This window comes from Dermacentor silvarum, chromosome 1 (genome assembly GCF_013339745.2).
Source record: "Dermacentor silvarum isolate Dsil-2018 chromosome 1, BIME_Dsil_1.4, whole genome shotgun sequence".
Taxonomy (NCBI): Eukaryota; Metazoa; Arthropoda; class Arachnida; order Ixodida; family Ixodidae; genus Dermacentor; species Dermacentor silvarum.
This window is the reverse complement of record NC_051154.1, coordinates 321188416-321204144: the sequence shown is the minus strand read 5'-3', so window position 1 is coordinate 321204144 and position 15729 is coordinate 321188416. Positions and strand designations below refer to the sequence as shown.

General features: G+C 45.4%; 1 protein-coding gene across 1 annotated transcript in view; it reads left to right on the top strand.

Moving 5' to 3' along the window:
- The first annotated feature begins 2325 nt into the window (after positions 1-2325).
- The window catches only part of LOC125942270 (uncharacterized), a 73646-nt gene continuing 60242 nt past the window's right edge, over positions 2326-15729 (top strand). Inside the window, exon 1 of the mRNA XM_049660436.1 lies at positions 2326-2429. The gene's annotated coding sequence lies outside the window, so the exon portion shown is untranslated. The remainder of the gene's footprint in view (positions 2430-15729) is intronic.

Sequence of the window (15729 nt, the reverse complement as noted above, 5' to 3'; positions counted from 1 at the left end):
TAACTGTTTTTATTTTTTATGATTTCTTTTTAATTTCGCCCCACCTGTGTGACAAACCGGAAGTTGCTGCGCAAGAAATAAGAGTGCCACTCGGTGCTCGTGCCACTAATAAATAAATAAATAAAAATTTCAAATGGCAATTCACTGTCAAAATCGACATGTTCTTTTGTGAAATTTCACGGAAACACTCCCCATCTAGTTCTCTCTTTTCCTTGAATTTGACAGAGGTGTCTTTCGTTCAGCGATCTGATTAAAAGGAAGGCCACTGAGGGATAGTACGTTAGGCCGCGTTCTGCTCCCTATTCTCAGGGCGAATGGCTCACGTACGCGGAGCCCAAGCTCTGTCACTGCGTTTGCTGAACGCGCGACAGTTTATTGCGCTTTACCCGCCGTGGTTGCTCAGTGTCTATGGTGTTGGGCTGCTGACGAGATCGCGGGATCGAATCCCGGCCACGGCGGCCGCATTTCGATGGGGGCGAAATGCGAAAACACCCGGGTACTTAGATTTAGGTGCATGTTAAAGAACCCCAGGTGGTCCAAATTTCCGGAGTCCCCCACTACAGCGTGCCTCATAATCACAACTGGTTTTGGCACGTAAAACCCCATAATTTAATTAAATTTTTTATTGCGCTTTATTGCGATAGCAATTGCACAGACGCTCGAGGAGCAGAAACACCGTCACCTCTATCACGCTCTAAGGCGCATGCGCGCGGAGATTTAGAGGGCCCCCAGAGACGCGGAGTGCGGTTTGTTGGCCGCTACGACGAAGCCAAGTGAAAAAAATTAAATTATGGGGTTTTACGTGCCAAAACCACGATCTGATTATGAGGCACGCCGTAGTGGAGGACTCCGGAAATTTGGACCACCTGGGGTTCTTTAACGTGCACCTAAATCTAAGTATACGGGTGTTTTCGCATTTCGCCCCCATTGAAATGCGGCCGCCATGGCCGGGATTCGATCCCACGACCTCGTGCTCAGCAGCCCAACACACGAAGCCAAGTGGACGTCAACGCTCAATGGCCTCGGTGGTAGTGAAGCCAGGGCAGCATTCGGCCTTCCGCTGCTGGCACGAACGTTGTGATCACGCATACTATATACAGGAACAGTCAGTAGCGTTGATGCTACTGTGCGCATGCAGTGGTGCGAGCTGAACGAATATAAGCCCATTAAACGTCAAGATATGCTTACCTACAGTACTACACTGCGCGCTGACCCCTCCCGCATGTGCCTACGAATTAACGAAACCCGTCGCAGGGGTTTCATTAAAGGTTCTTGGAAATTTTCCACCTCGGCTACTGGCGAAGGGCCTGCTGATTTTCCAATGGTCCTCACGCAACCCTCTTCGGAAATTACCAGTTTCTGAACTAACACATTCACGGCGGCCGTTTCGGTTTCGCTATCACCCCCACACTTTCTTTATTATAATATAAGCCTTACTGAAAATGTGCATAGTGCATGTGCATGTGCATGTGCATGTGTTCCCTTCTTCACGTTGCCTTACTAAAGGCATAACATTTACATCAGGAGTTGTTCGATTCCACAATGGATCTGCACTGGTCACTGCCACGAACGCAACTCCAGAAAAAATCCTCCTTCCGCAAGGCACAACCGTTGCATCCGTCGCCGATCTGGAGCCTGTCTGCGTCTTGCCACTTACACCAGTCTCTTCTGGGGACCCATCTTCTGGTGATTCTTCTTCGGCCGCCGCCCTTACAGCAGTCATCAGCACTGACTTGAAACCCGCGCAGACGCAACAGCTGCTGGCTTTGTTGAAAAAGCACGCCAATTCTTTCGACGTGTATTCGTCAACGTTGGACCAAACAACCGTTGCAGAGCATCGCATTCTGACATTTCATTTGTTCCTTTCCTTCCTTCCTTCTTTCTTTTTTTCCCGACTGATATCGCTTGCGTTGAAAGCTCCTGAAAAGACGGAATGAGTGGTTTACGAAGGCGTGGGTGCGAGAGGAGGTGATCGGAAGTTCAGAGAATGCCCGTATGCTGGTCTAGTTTTGTCATTCACAGGCTAATACATTTAGGTACCACGACAAATTGATGACAAAGTAAGCGAGTATAGCGCACCTGTACGCCCTCTTCCGTGGTTTCACCTAAAAAGCAATCCAAAATCGAACTGCTGATCACTAAAAGGAGATAAGCAGCACACAGAGCGCCCTTCAATGTATATCGATGATATCGAGAGCGATGACATCTGCCATCGGCAATCTACATTTTCGGGAAACATGCCGTACAATTTCCGACCAATCCTCGGATGATAGCGCCAGCACCATTGCGCTGGACCACAGCACGCACACCTAAGATAAATTCTTGAGGCAGTGTGCTTCCTGTTCCGGCATTTCTTTCAGCTTCGTCGTGCGAGTTGCGCGTAGTCGAGGCATACCGTGCCGCATTCGTCAAAGGCCTATGCAAAACTGGTAAGTGAATCGACATCGGCGTCTTCGCGCACCAGATCTTGTCGTGCTGCCTTTCTAAGCGTAATTTGAACTGCATAACCGTGAATAACTAATCGGAGCTACGTAACAGCAATCAAGATGCAATGTAAAGGAGATATAATTGTTAAGCTGGGCTTCCCTGCGTCTGGCACTGGTGAACAATTTCTCATAACATATACAAATCACCTGCTCAAGTTAATTAAAGCCAGCGTACAGGCTGTTCGCTGTACGTTGTTCATGCGCGATCAGCTCTGTAATTCTTTTTATTTGTGCGCTTGCTCGTGTAGGCTAGTTAGTGCATTTGCATTGCATAGTTGCACGCCGCTCTTTCAGCAGAGGACATGCCACGTATAAAAGCATGGTCGTATTTTTCCCCTTTAAAGCAAGCAAGTTGCTTTCCCTTTTCATTCCTTGCGTTTGGGCGATTCTAGACAAACGAGCACGTTGTGTTTATGGCACCTTCCGCGTTAAGTTCACAATTTAGAGAGTTGAAAATATTTTTTCATTACTGTCTTCTTATGTGTTCGTCTAAGGATAAATTTGTCGTTAGTATTTTTGCTATACAGGGGTGGACGTTGCGCATTTGTCGCCTACAGCCGTTCATTGCCCTTCCTCGCCGTCTGTCATCAAAATTGCCTGTCTTCCACGATTCCGCTTTCCCTCAATTTCAGAACTATATACTGTAACGCACCACATCCCGATTCCTCTCTTATCATATTAAGTCATCGTTCACCGTTTGTAATATAAAAACCGATACGTTTTCCCGCGCTTAGATCACCTTTACAGCTGATCTTAGGTCACACTAATCTAGTACGCTAATCACTCGTTTCCTTGATTCTAATAATGGAACAGGTAGGCAACCGAAATCGTGTATGTTCATTGCTCACGATTCAAACACGATACTCGGAGCACATAGTGGCCGGCGCTTTTTGCGCCTCCGATGGGCGCTTGAGACACCGAGCTGACCGAGCTGATGCATTGTGGTATACGATGAAAGCGAGGGCCCTTGTGATGCATTTTGACAGAATTTGGCTTCCCAATGACCACCCAGCACTCAACGGTTGCGCAAACAGCGCCAGATGTTACGCGGGTCGATTATCGCATTTGAATCACTGGACACTGTTACGTCAGCACGACAAACTTGTTCGCAAGCATGCCGAGCTCAGTCACCATGTGGCGAAAACAGTGTCCAACAGCAACTCAGACGAACACTGAGACGCTTTAGAAGTGTAGTCTTGAAAAGATTTAAGAATCGTTTAAGAAGCAGATCTGCAGAACTGTTTCTGACGTGGCTGGGGCGATTTAAGCCAAGTGTTTCGGCTGACTGGCCTGCCATGCCGCTCATAGCGCTGCCGTCGCGTCGTACATTCCGGATTTTTCTCCGAAGACTAAGCAATATTTAAAATGATATGGTTGATCCCTCTTTCACAGGAATCGGTAGAACACGAAAGTGAGCCGTGTCGTTACAGAAGCTATTGCGTGTTTGCTTCGCGAACTCGCTGCCGCGAACGGCGCACAATTTGCCGGCCCCTCGAGGCGACGTCGCGGTTACGTCACCCAGTGGCCTCGAGGGTCGCGGCTGCGACCATGATGCAGACACCCGATTTCGGTTTAATTTAGCCTTGGTAGGCTTAACTGTGGCGTGAGAAAAAAAAACATTGTGCTTTACATTGGATCAGAATTTTTTAACGCAGTAAATTCGCAAACAATTCTGGGGTTTCACGTGCCATAACCACGATCTCATTATGGCAGGCTGTAGTGGGAGACTGCAGATTATTTTGACCACATCGTGTTCTTTACCTAATCTAAGTACACGAGTTGCATTTTACCCCCATAAAAATTATGCCACCGTGGCTGGGATCGGACTCACGACATCAGCAGCGCTACGCAATAGCCACAGGGCTATCGTAGCTGGTATATCAGCAGCAGCATTACACTGCAAATAATGGAGCAATATGTTTGAGAGGCCCGTACATTAAAGAGTGCGAGTGCTTATATAGACATGCCACATTAGTGAAACCCCTCGTCAACATGGAATTATAGTCACGGAAGTATGCGAATATATAAATTGGTGCTCGTTAATAATTTTAATTTCTTTTAGACACTCTAGAAATAACGTTTGATGCGTCCGATCATCACCAAAGAAGGAACTTTTCGGTTATTGCACTGATGAATTGATTTCCAGCATATCTCTATGGTTAAGTGTGTTTTCCAATCTAGGCATAGCATTCTAATTATGACCAACATGTTGTTTGATACACTGAAGATGCTCTAGCCAGAGTAAATGTTTTTTCACTCACACTCACCAGCCCAAAACCCCAATTTCATTCATCTGTAGGTTTTTATTATGATCAGTGTCCCTTGCGAGTGTACTTGCCATAGCAAAAAAAGTGCCCTTTCACTGCTTCACCCCATAAGAATGTTAACTTCATGCTTACCGGCAATGTTGTACTATTCTTCGGAGTTGCGGATCCTGATCCGCCACTCTGAAGTCATAATCTTCCTGAAGCGCAGCCCTTCGATGTGTTGTATGTTAATCGATGTGAAGGGCATCCTCTACAGTGTTCTGAGGGTTGCCGTGAGACAAGCGCTTGATGAAGCCATCGACAAATACAGTTACACGAAGTTCGAACACTTGTGCAAGTGCCGTGCCATAATTTTTGTTAGCTTGCTCAAGCTATGCTTGCAGTCAGTATTTATTGAACATGGTGATTACATGTATGAACAGAAGGACGGTATTTCTATAGGTTCCTACATTGCTCCTATCCTTTCCGACTAGTTTTTGAGTGTTAGCAACCAAAAAATGGCAAGTATATTCGAGCCAACCGACATTTTGTACTGTTTTAGATACGTAGACGTATATTTAGTTTATCTGAAGCGCGAAAGGAATGAAACACTGACTGAAGACACTATTATCGGGATGTTCACAAATGCTCATGACGGTCTCGAATTCACACGCGAGATGCCAGTTGAAGGGTGACTGCAATATCTCGACTTGAACCTAAGGGTGACTCCCATGCGTGCTGGTCGTACAAGACTCGCGGAAAGAATGAAATTCTGCGTTAACACTCTTGCCACTTTAAAGTTATAAAAAGAGGCACGCCATGGCGTGCATTAGCCAAGCTGTCGCCAAATCGTGCCACCACGCCGTGGGGAAGAACATCGTAGTGTAAGTCAGCCGCCGTCAAAACAGTGGCTACCCCAGCAGTTTGCTGGCGCAAATATGCGAACAGAGGCGGCCGGAAATCGGGACAAACGGCAAGAAGCACGAAAAATAAGAGGGAAAAATAACAAAGACGCCAGCGGTTTTGCCTTACATCTATGGGCTATCACACAGGCTAATGGAGACAGCCCAAGGTCATGACGTGAAAGTGCCTTTCTCAGCCCCACACAAATTAAAAGGCATGTGCAAAAACGTGAACGCAGAACCCACGCAAGATAACAAGGAAGCCTGTCAGAGAGAGATAGAGAGAGAGAAAAAAGGAAGGAAAGACAGGGAAGTTAGAAAGTGTAAGTACCGGCTGGCTACTCTGTGCTAGGGAAACGGTTAAAGGGAATAAAAGGTGATAGAAGAAACAAATAAACATAAAGTATGAAAAATTTACACAATAACGCGATGCTATGCTTTACAACTTTCAAGGTCGGTCGCACAATTCACAAACCCTTAAGAACTTGATCAGGGTACTTAAGGCCTTGAGTGCCATAACTCGACTGGACCAGTGTCCTTGAACGTTTTCCTCTGTCAAGGCGCGATCGTCGAGTTTTTTGAGCGAGGTCACGAGCAATTTTCCTGGCACAATGTAAGGGGGACAGTCACAGAGGAGGTGCTTGATTGTCTCCTCGCAGCCACAGTTGTCGCAAGCAGAGCTGTCGGTCATTCCAATGCAGAACGAATAGGCGTTCGTGAATGCCACGCCAAGCCACAGGCAGCACAGAAGTGTTGCTTTCACACGTGGTATCCCTGGTGCAAGACGTAGTTGTAGAGTTGGGCGCAATCTGTGGAGACGTGCGTTGGTGAATTCACTAGTGTTCCACATAGTCTGTGCAAGCTCGCGTGTGAGGGAGCGAAAACTCGTGGCTGCATCTGTTCTCGGCAGTGGTATTCATATATAATGGACACCGTCGTGGGCTGGTCGGACAGTGTCATCCGCACTGCAATGTCCAGAAATTCCGCAGTGAACCCATATCCACCGTCGTGCGAATGCCTTTGCTCAAGTATACTCTTTCGGCAGGTCAGCCGGCACAACCAACCCGCCTCCGCCGCTATCGTCGTGTCTGATGGATGCTCCTTTCACACTGAGAGTTCGAACTACCTATGAGCAGCCGCCGACGTGGCTGTGCGGTGGGACCTGTCCTTATCAGTAATCAGATGCTGAATAACCTACCGGTTGACAGACGATGTGATTTGCTGGCATTCTTTAACCAAGTGTGGGCCAGAGGGGATATCCCACATTTACGGAAGGTAGCATGGTTGGTACCGGTTCTGAAGCCTGGAAAGACTCCTGCAGCGCTGGACTCATACAGACCGGTATCTCTGACCTCCTGTGCAGCGTAGCTAATGGAGAAGATGGCGTGCAGGAAGACTCACTTGGTATGTCGAGCAATGTTGAAAACTACCGTCGTTCATGACTGGGTTTCGGCAGCGTCTAAGCGCTCAAGACAACGTGCTGGACCTGCTAAGCCACATAGAACATTACAGTGCGGATGACCTGTCGACACTTGCTGTTTTTATGGTTGTTTCCAATTCTTGCAACTACGTGTCTCAAACAGCCATCATCAGCCAGTTACAAGTTATAGGCGTCATAGTTCATCTCTTGCACTGCATACATACGTTTCTTAATTATTGCTGCATAAGAGTTCTAATTTCATGTTTCGAATTATTCTCTTTGCGCTGGCAGACGTCACTGGAAGGGTGACTAGAATCTACAGCAGTCTGTACACATTTGGATAGAACCTGCAGTCGCAATGAGAGAGGGCATGTGTTCCTGTGCTGAGGCGCGGGCTTGCTGCTTTGTTCACACGCTTTGTCCACCAAAGCAGCCCTCGCATCCACGTCCTGCGCAAAAACGGCCAGGAGATTTTCTGCTCCTTTCTCTTGAACTTTTTGCATCGGTGGTATTGCGGATGGTACCATTACAGAAAATTCATTTGAGATTGTCCTGTGCTTTTCGAACCATTGGTGTAACTGTGCTAATACGTGGTCCATGAATGGAGTGAACGCAGTTCTAAGAAAATATTCCTCAGCACTTTCTAATGCAACGCTCCGACGATCCTGCTGTCGGACACCGGTTCGTTGGCTGGTGATTTCCACATTCAGTTTTTTTTGCCAGTTCTCATACTAGGGCAAAGATTTTTTAGAATCAATCAGTCGCATCCTAGCCGTCATTTTCGATCACCTGCTGTACCACATCTACATCCTCAATGGCGGCGCTCATGTCAACGTTCGTAGTCTGCAACTTCTTTGACAGAGGCAGAGTCACCGCTAACACATGCTCTGCCACATGCAGGCTCACAAAGAATGCCGGTGACAGAAGGGCCAATGCCAAACTATTTGTCTGAATAGTCTTTCGCCACTGCCGTTAAATTTTATCTCCTCTAGTGCCGCGGTCACCGGTTCAAGCAGATTCACAAATGAAAGAACTGCATCATGCTTTTCCATCAACCGCGTTTCACATAATTACAAAAGCCGGTGCCTTGTGGACTCGGGCCACATCAAACTTATCATTTCTCGTAAAATGTGTGAGCGGTTAGAAGATTTCCGGAAAAGGTTCGACGTTGTCTTCCGCGTTCCAAAACAGTTTCGGATATCTGTGATGGAGCACGCCGCACAGAGAACTAGGTTGAGTGAGTGGCTGGCGCAATGTGTGTATAGTGCGGCTGGACATTTCTCGCGAACGGCAGCTCGCACACCATACGTTTTACCCGCCATCGAGGTGGCACGAAGATGATGATTGTTAATTCCATGGTCTAGCAGAAATTTTGTGATGATGTTCGTGAGGGCCCTGACACTTTGGTCCTGAATTGGCATAAAACCTAAAAACACTTCTTCGATGTCGTTGGCATCCTTGTCTAGATGAATGAATGAATGAACTCTTATTTCCCTTTTTAAGAAAGGGGAGGGGCCGGGGTGGAGAGAGGGAGGCCTGTGTGCTTCAGTCTTAGCACCTTCTGCTGCTAGACGTCCGCCTACCAGTCGTGGTAGGCCTCCGCTACCTCCTCAGCCCACCTCAGGACTCGGTCCTGCAGGGTGGGATCGGAGCTGCGCAGGGCAGTCTCCCACAGCTCCTCGCTACTAATTAATGGTTTGAGGTGGCGGGGGGGATATTTGATCGGGCATTTCCACTTGTCAAGGTACTTTGCACAAATGGTAATCTGTTCGATTCCAGCTATGTCCGTCGTTTCGTCAGCAAGTACGGAGATATAGCCTGCAGCGTTTACTTTTGCAACTAGGCTTTCTTTGATTATCTCACCACAATTTTCTATAATTTGGTTTTGTACTTCTGGGCTTAAATACGAGGCATTACTGGGCAACTTTCCAAATGGTTCTTCAGATCTGTATCTCCATAATAAGCTCGCATGCGAAGGAGCGCTCTGAAAATACCAGTATTTTCAGCGGGGGCTTTGCTCAAAGCCTAGGGCTACTGTCCCTACAAACACGGAGAGCCAGACCTTGTCGCCCGCAAAAAAGGAATGCCTCAATAATAGGCCTTCACTTTCTTCTGTTTTTTTTTCTTTTTTTAACTTTGCCTGCCTTGGTCCAGCTGATTGATCACATTGGGCGCGCTTCCTGAGAATGTTTGAAGAAAATTATCAGCTGCCAGCTGACAGTCACGATGATATTTAGTATTTTCGTGTGTGTTATAGATTTAGAGCGCATGCTTCCATTTCTGGAACGGCTTGGACACGATGGCTCCAGTGCGCGCATGTTGGCCCACGTTTATTAGAACATTAAACCCATAAAGTTGCGGAATTCAAAATCTAAAGCAGGCCTTTGGAAATGTCAGTGCACTTTTCGCGTGAAAAGTTTGAGAACTTTATACCAATATAGTTTCCGAATTGAAATCCATGCGCTCCGTAGATTCCGCGGCCACCACAATATGCCGCGACGCGACCACTCGCCATCGAAAAGCCCTTGTGACTTTGTGCTCGGATGGGGCTCCTTAAGTTATGCGACTGTAGGTGCATGGGCGTTGCCATAATATCCATCCCGAGTTCGCAATGTGCGCGCCGAAATGTCTTTTCGAGCATGAAAAAGGTATTGTTGAAAAAATCCAGAATGATTCCCGGCGCCGGTGGTTGTTTTGGTAGGCGTTGCATGAGAGCATAAAGAAATTTTTGTAGGGGGGGGGGGGAACCTCTTGGTTAAGCCCCTGCTGGCAGCTGATGTCGATTGCGTGATGGTGAGGTAGACAGATATCTGTGACTAACTGCATGTTAGGTCTGTGGTTGAAAGGTGACAGCAGACACGACAGCATACACTAGAGAGCTGCCTTCGAGTTACAAAAGATGGACCATGGCTGTGATGATTCGAGACCAATAAACTCCAGAGAAGCACAGATAGCTTCGAGTTCTGCAGCCGTCGATGATCACTTCTCCACGCCATGAATTGTTTTACACGTCGAGAAGAGCATGCCGGGCTGTTTGAGCGAGGTTACCAAGAGCTGCGTATGTCATCCAGGCGTTGGGATAATTGCTATAAGCCGATCGCCTGTCAAGAGGTGACATTACATACTCCTCTTGAGGCAGTGACAATCCGCGCAGTATTGCTTAATAGACTCGTAACACTCTGCTACTCATGTACTCCAACCATAATAGATATTGAATAAGGTGGATTTTGGAAAATTGATATTCCAGCTGCCTGAGCTCTACATGGTGCGGGACGATTGTAATGCCCACAGTACGTTCTGGACGACTCAAGGTGGGATGAAAGAGGACGCCTCATTGAAAATTTCCTCTTTAGTACGATGGCACCTACCTTTACAGCGCTAGACACAATATGTACTATGCAATAGGCTTACGAATTGATTGTCCTTCACTGCTACTACATTTCAAATGGTCAGTGATTAAAAATCTGAACGGAAGTGATCGCTTTCCTATCGCTCTAAATACGACAGAACAATTGGAACGAATTCCGTATCCGCCTTGGTGGAAAGTAGAGAGTGCAGACTGGGAATAATATCGTGAACACACATACGTATCTCGAAACGCTAATAATCACTTAAGTATAGATGATGCTGTCGTATTTGTTATTGCTGTAATAATTGATGCGGCGAGAAAACGGTATACAGCAGGCAGATGGTTCTGCAACTAAGAAACGAATCCCTTGGAGGAATGGCGCGTGTAGAAATGCTCGGAAAAATCAAAATAAAGCTTGGTGCCTTTTGCGCGTTCGCCAACGACACAAAATGTTTTAAATTTTAAACAAAAAGATCAAAAGGGCGGCGCACACGACGTCAAGCACGCAGGGAAATTTGGGAAAGGTTCCTTTCCGGAATAAATTCTTACACGGAAGAGGCTAAGATGTGGAAGAGATTGAGAAAATGATATAGTAGACAACCTAATCCACTGCCTTTGGTGAATGATCAAGGGGAAACTTTGGCAGACCAACTTGACACCCTTCGTATTCACGTTGAAAACATATCTACTTTGGCACACTACTCCGAGTAGTCCTTCATAAAACGTAAAACTATAGCCGAAACAAAGCCGCTGAATCGTAAATGTGGTGACGATGAACCCTACAGCCATCATTTTACTCTTGCCGAATTTAAGGCTGCCCAGAACAGCTGTAACAACTTTTCACCTCGAGGTGACAGAGTTGTATATGACATGATAAGGTACCTGAATGCAGAAACTCTAATGACATTACTTTCCATTTTTAATAGAATCTGGGCTACTGGATACATACCTTCCGCATGAAAAGAAGCTATAGTAATTCCTATCATAAAGACAGAAACAGACCCAACTTTAGTATTCACTTACATGTCAGTAGCACTCACGAGTTGTATCTGTAAGCTTTTCGAAAAAATGATTATTCGAGGACTGCTATATTATCTGGAAAATAACAATCCGCTAGATACATATCAGTGTGGGTTTAGAGAAAACGGATCAACGGTTGACCTCCTTGTTCGAATAGAAGCCCTTTTAAAAGATTCATTTATCCACAACCAGTATTTTAGCAGTCTTTTTTGATATGGAGAAAGCTTACAATACGACGTGGAGCTATGGGATACTACACCTATCCTAATTGTATAGGATAGGTAAGATGTTGTATATGATGATGGGGTATATGAGGCAAGATGTTGAATTCCATAGAAAGTTATCTCTCGAACCAGCCTTTCCGTGTTAGACTTTGGAACCACAGTGTCAAGACATTTTATTCAGGAAACTGGTGTAGCCCAGGGAGGTGTCCTGAGTTGCACATTGTTTATTTTTTAAATGAACTCGCTTCGTTCTACCATAACACCTACAATTTCTTACTCTGTTAATGTCAGTGATGTTCAAATAGGGTTTCTGTCTATCTGTGAAAGGCAAGTCCAGCTTGCTGTTAGCAAAATGTCGAAATTGGCAGATGAGAATGGCTTCAATTTCAACGCTAAAAAGCACTTGCGTGCTTTTTTTTCTCGAAAGAGGGGTGTAGCTGCAGATCCTGCCATTGAGCTGCACAGAGCACATCTGCCTGCACTTAACGAGCTCAAATTTCTAGGAACATATTTTGACTCTAGGGAATGTTTGTCTCTCAATCTAAATAGCTCTAGGCGATGGGCCTAGATACTGCCAATATGATAAAGATATTGCCATACACCATTTGGGGCAGTGACAGGAGATGCGTAATAAATTTGTATGAGTGTCTCATACGCTCTCGCCTAGATTATGGATCAGTCATATATCAATCTGCAATGTCAAGTGGTCTAAATATGCTTGATCCTGTCCATCACTTAGGGCCCCGATTAGCGACTGGGGCGTTTAGAACAAGCCCCATTCCTAGCCTCTATGTTAGGTCAAACGAGCGGTCGCTCAACCTGTGTAGGTCATATTGCAGCTTCATGCACTTCTTGAAGGCCACTTCTGAGGGGCCTAAACATCCATGTCACCGCGCAAATAGTGACTTGTCTTCTGCTGCCCTGTTTTTGAGGCGAACAGCAGCAAGAGTTCCTTTCCCGCTGCGTAGTAGAAGCCTGGTTGACGACCTTTTAGGGGCGAAGCTCCTTAAAGCGGCACCCGTTCGTCCCTCGTCGTAGTAGTAGTGTGTAACCAGTCTGAGAAAAATGAGAAAAAAAATCCGAAGTTGTGTCCGTAGCGCGGAATCGAACCAGGGACCCCTTGCTTCCGAGCGCGCGGCGTTAGCCCACTACGCCACGAAGCACACATAGACGCAAGCACCACGATGGCAATAAATACCCAACATTAACGAAAGGCCGCGTTTCTAGCGCGTTTCTAACGCGTTTGTGCTAGCGCGTTACGGCCCGTGTAAGAAGCTGGTGTAAGACGCTGTGGCCTCTCCGCCTTACCTTCAACGCGTTTCGAACGCGCTGCCCAAGGCGGTGGCAAGTCAAGTTCAAGTCGAGGAGCGTTTATGAATACGGGGGGTATACTCTCTCAGCAGTCATGTGATGGCGTCGGCAAACGCGGTGCACGTTCCGGCATGTGTAAATGGCTGCGTAAGACGCTGTGGCCGCTCCAACTTACTAGAGAGTACTGCACGTCTCTAACGCGTTTGTGCTAGCGTCCCCTTAAGCGGGAGATCCGATGATTCCCTCCGGAGCTTCGCCCACTCATCATCATTCACCCCGTGGATATGCTGTGATTTTTTATTTTACTTTTTGATAATCGAATAATGCACTAGTGCGTTCAACACCACCATGGCGTGATAACACATCGAGTGTGACATATATTTTCTTACAGTGTCTAGACACGCTCCCGAGGCAATAATGCACAATTACTTCATCAGAGTTACAAGCAAATACCCCTGCCCTGAATTATATGCGCACGCTTCTAAATATCCTGGGAATGTGTCCTTTGCCGCTGCTGGGTCATTTTTTGAGTGATCAGGGGTTCTCAATCCACAAATTACTATTTTTACTGCCGAGGCTATTGCAGTAGTTTCGCCTGTGAAGTACAACAGAAAACAAAGGCTTAGCATAGCTGTAATATATGCCAACTCGCTAAGTAGTAAGAACAGCGAAATTCTTGCAGAAGCAGGAAAACCCTATATTGGAAAGAACTCTATTCTGAGCTTTGCATGGCACATACCAGGTGTTCAAAATTAAGCTTTACGGCATTTTTAAAAATCGCCTTTGGGAAGTAGCATAATTCTCATCGTTGAGCTGGGTTATTCGATGAGGCGGACATTAGTAGCACGAGAAATCGAAACAGATATTCAACTCATTAACAAAAGTTCACTAATTAACTTCGTAGGTAATTTGCGACACATATTGCAATTTACGAATTGTAGTCGGTGAGCTTGTCAGCCGTATCCACTGGGAATGAATAGGATAAGAATTTTGCTACCTGCCACAGGCAATTTTTAAAGTTTCGGTAAAGCTTCGTTTTGAATAACCTGTATATCCAACCGCCACATAACGTTATGTTGGGTGCCTGGCACACATGCATTGACGACAATGTGCTCGCTGATGGTAACGCTACAGCTGTCCCCCCTGGATCTGGGGGCAGCAATGTAGCAGTGTCAGCCCTTACAAAAAAATTGTTGAAAAGTTGTTGAAAAGTCATTGGTCAATATTAACAAATAACATTGAAAGCACATTGAGGCTTTGTTGAAACATTATTGAGGAAATTGTTGACTGGTATTGAAAATTGGCCCGCGACATTTTGTTGAAACATCATTGGGTCGTTTCAATTTGAGAAGTCATTGATGGATTGTTGAAACCATGTTGAATTGCAATATTGAAAGCCTATTGAAGAACTGTTGAAGATGTGTTGAATGACAATATTGAAAACCTGTTGAGACATTGTTGAAATATGTTGAATGTCAATGTTGAAACCCCATTGAAATATTTTTGGAGCAGTATTGAATATAACTATTGAAACCCCATTGAGATATTATTGAAGCATTGTTGAACATCAATGTTGAAACCCCATTGAAGTATTATTGGGTGAGCTTTAAACGTCAATATTGCTTGATGGAGGCAAAAGGTGCTACGTATCAGAAACAGGACACAAGAGGAAGAACACAGACAACACACACGTTAAGCGCCAAACGTGTGTTGTCTGTGTTCATCCTCTTGTGTCCTGTTTCTGATGCACTACACCTTTTGCCTCCATTATGTTATACCAACAAGCCTAACGTGCATTGTTAGTCAATAGTGCAACACCATTTAAATATTATTGGAGCAGTGTTGAACATCACTATTGAAATCACTTGAGAGCCCACTTAAATATGCTGTTTGGTGTGTAGTGTTGAAAACTGCACTAGACTTCTTTAAATACTGCTGAGCAACGTTGAGTCTCATAGCATTACCATTGATGCCATATTGATGAGGTCCTTGCATACTAGATGACAGGGGCAAACTCCAATGCAGGCACTTCTGTATTGCAGACCTGGGTCACCCAGGGATCAAAACCACTTTTAAATATAGCCTGTAATAAAACATATTATAGAGCTGCTAGCAGAACTATTATGCCAGTTTTTGAATTGGCTTAACACACAAAATCAACACTCCTTCACGAAATCAACAGCTCAAAATTGATGTGGACAAAAAGCATTTTTTTCTAGATGAATTGTTTATTGAAGCCAAACATTTGTTAACTGTACAGCCATGTGTGCCTTGAGATCAAAAAAATCCTAACGCAATCTACAAACTGCCTACAGCTTGATACAATAACGAAATTGAGTTCTGAGAGATGTAAAGTTTGTGTGGCCCTAAAGTAAAACATTTCTCAAAATTGAAATACATAGAACATAAATAATATACAAGCATTACAGTAAAAAACATTTAAAGACTACTTGCTTTCTCTATTTGGTAGCCAGTAACTTAATAATCATGGCACTATTTGCATGAGCCCACTGAGACTCTTACTTATTGGTTAAATGGTGTGTGCCCATTTTACTAAACGTTATCTACCTCTGAAACGACATGGTAATTACAATAAGTTGTGCCATGGCAGCAGTTTATTGTGCTGTATTGCTTGTTGCACGATCCAGTTGCATTTTCTGTCATCATTACTAGGTTCCTGGGCAGGTCATTACATACCAAGCGATTTATTCACTTTGACTACTTAAGATTTTTATCTGATAGACAGTGGCCATTAGTTACCTGCTGGAAGA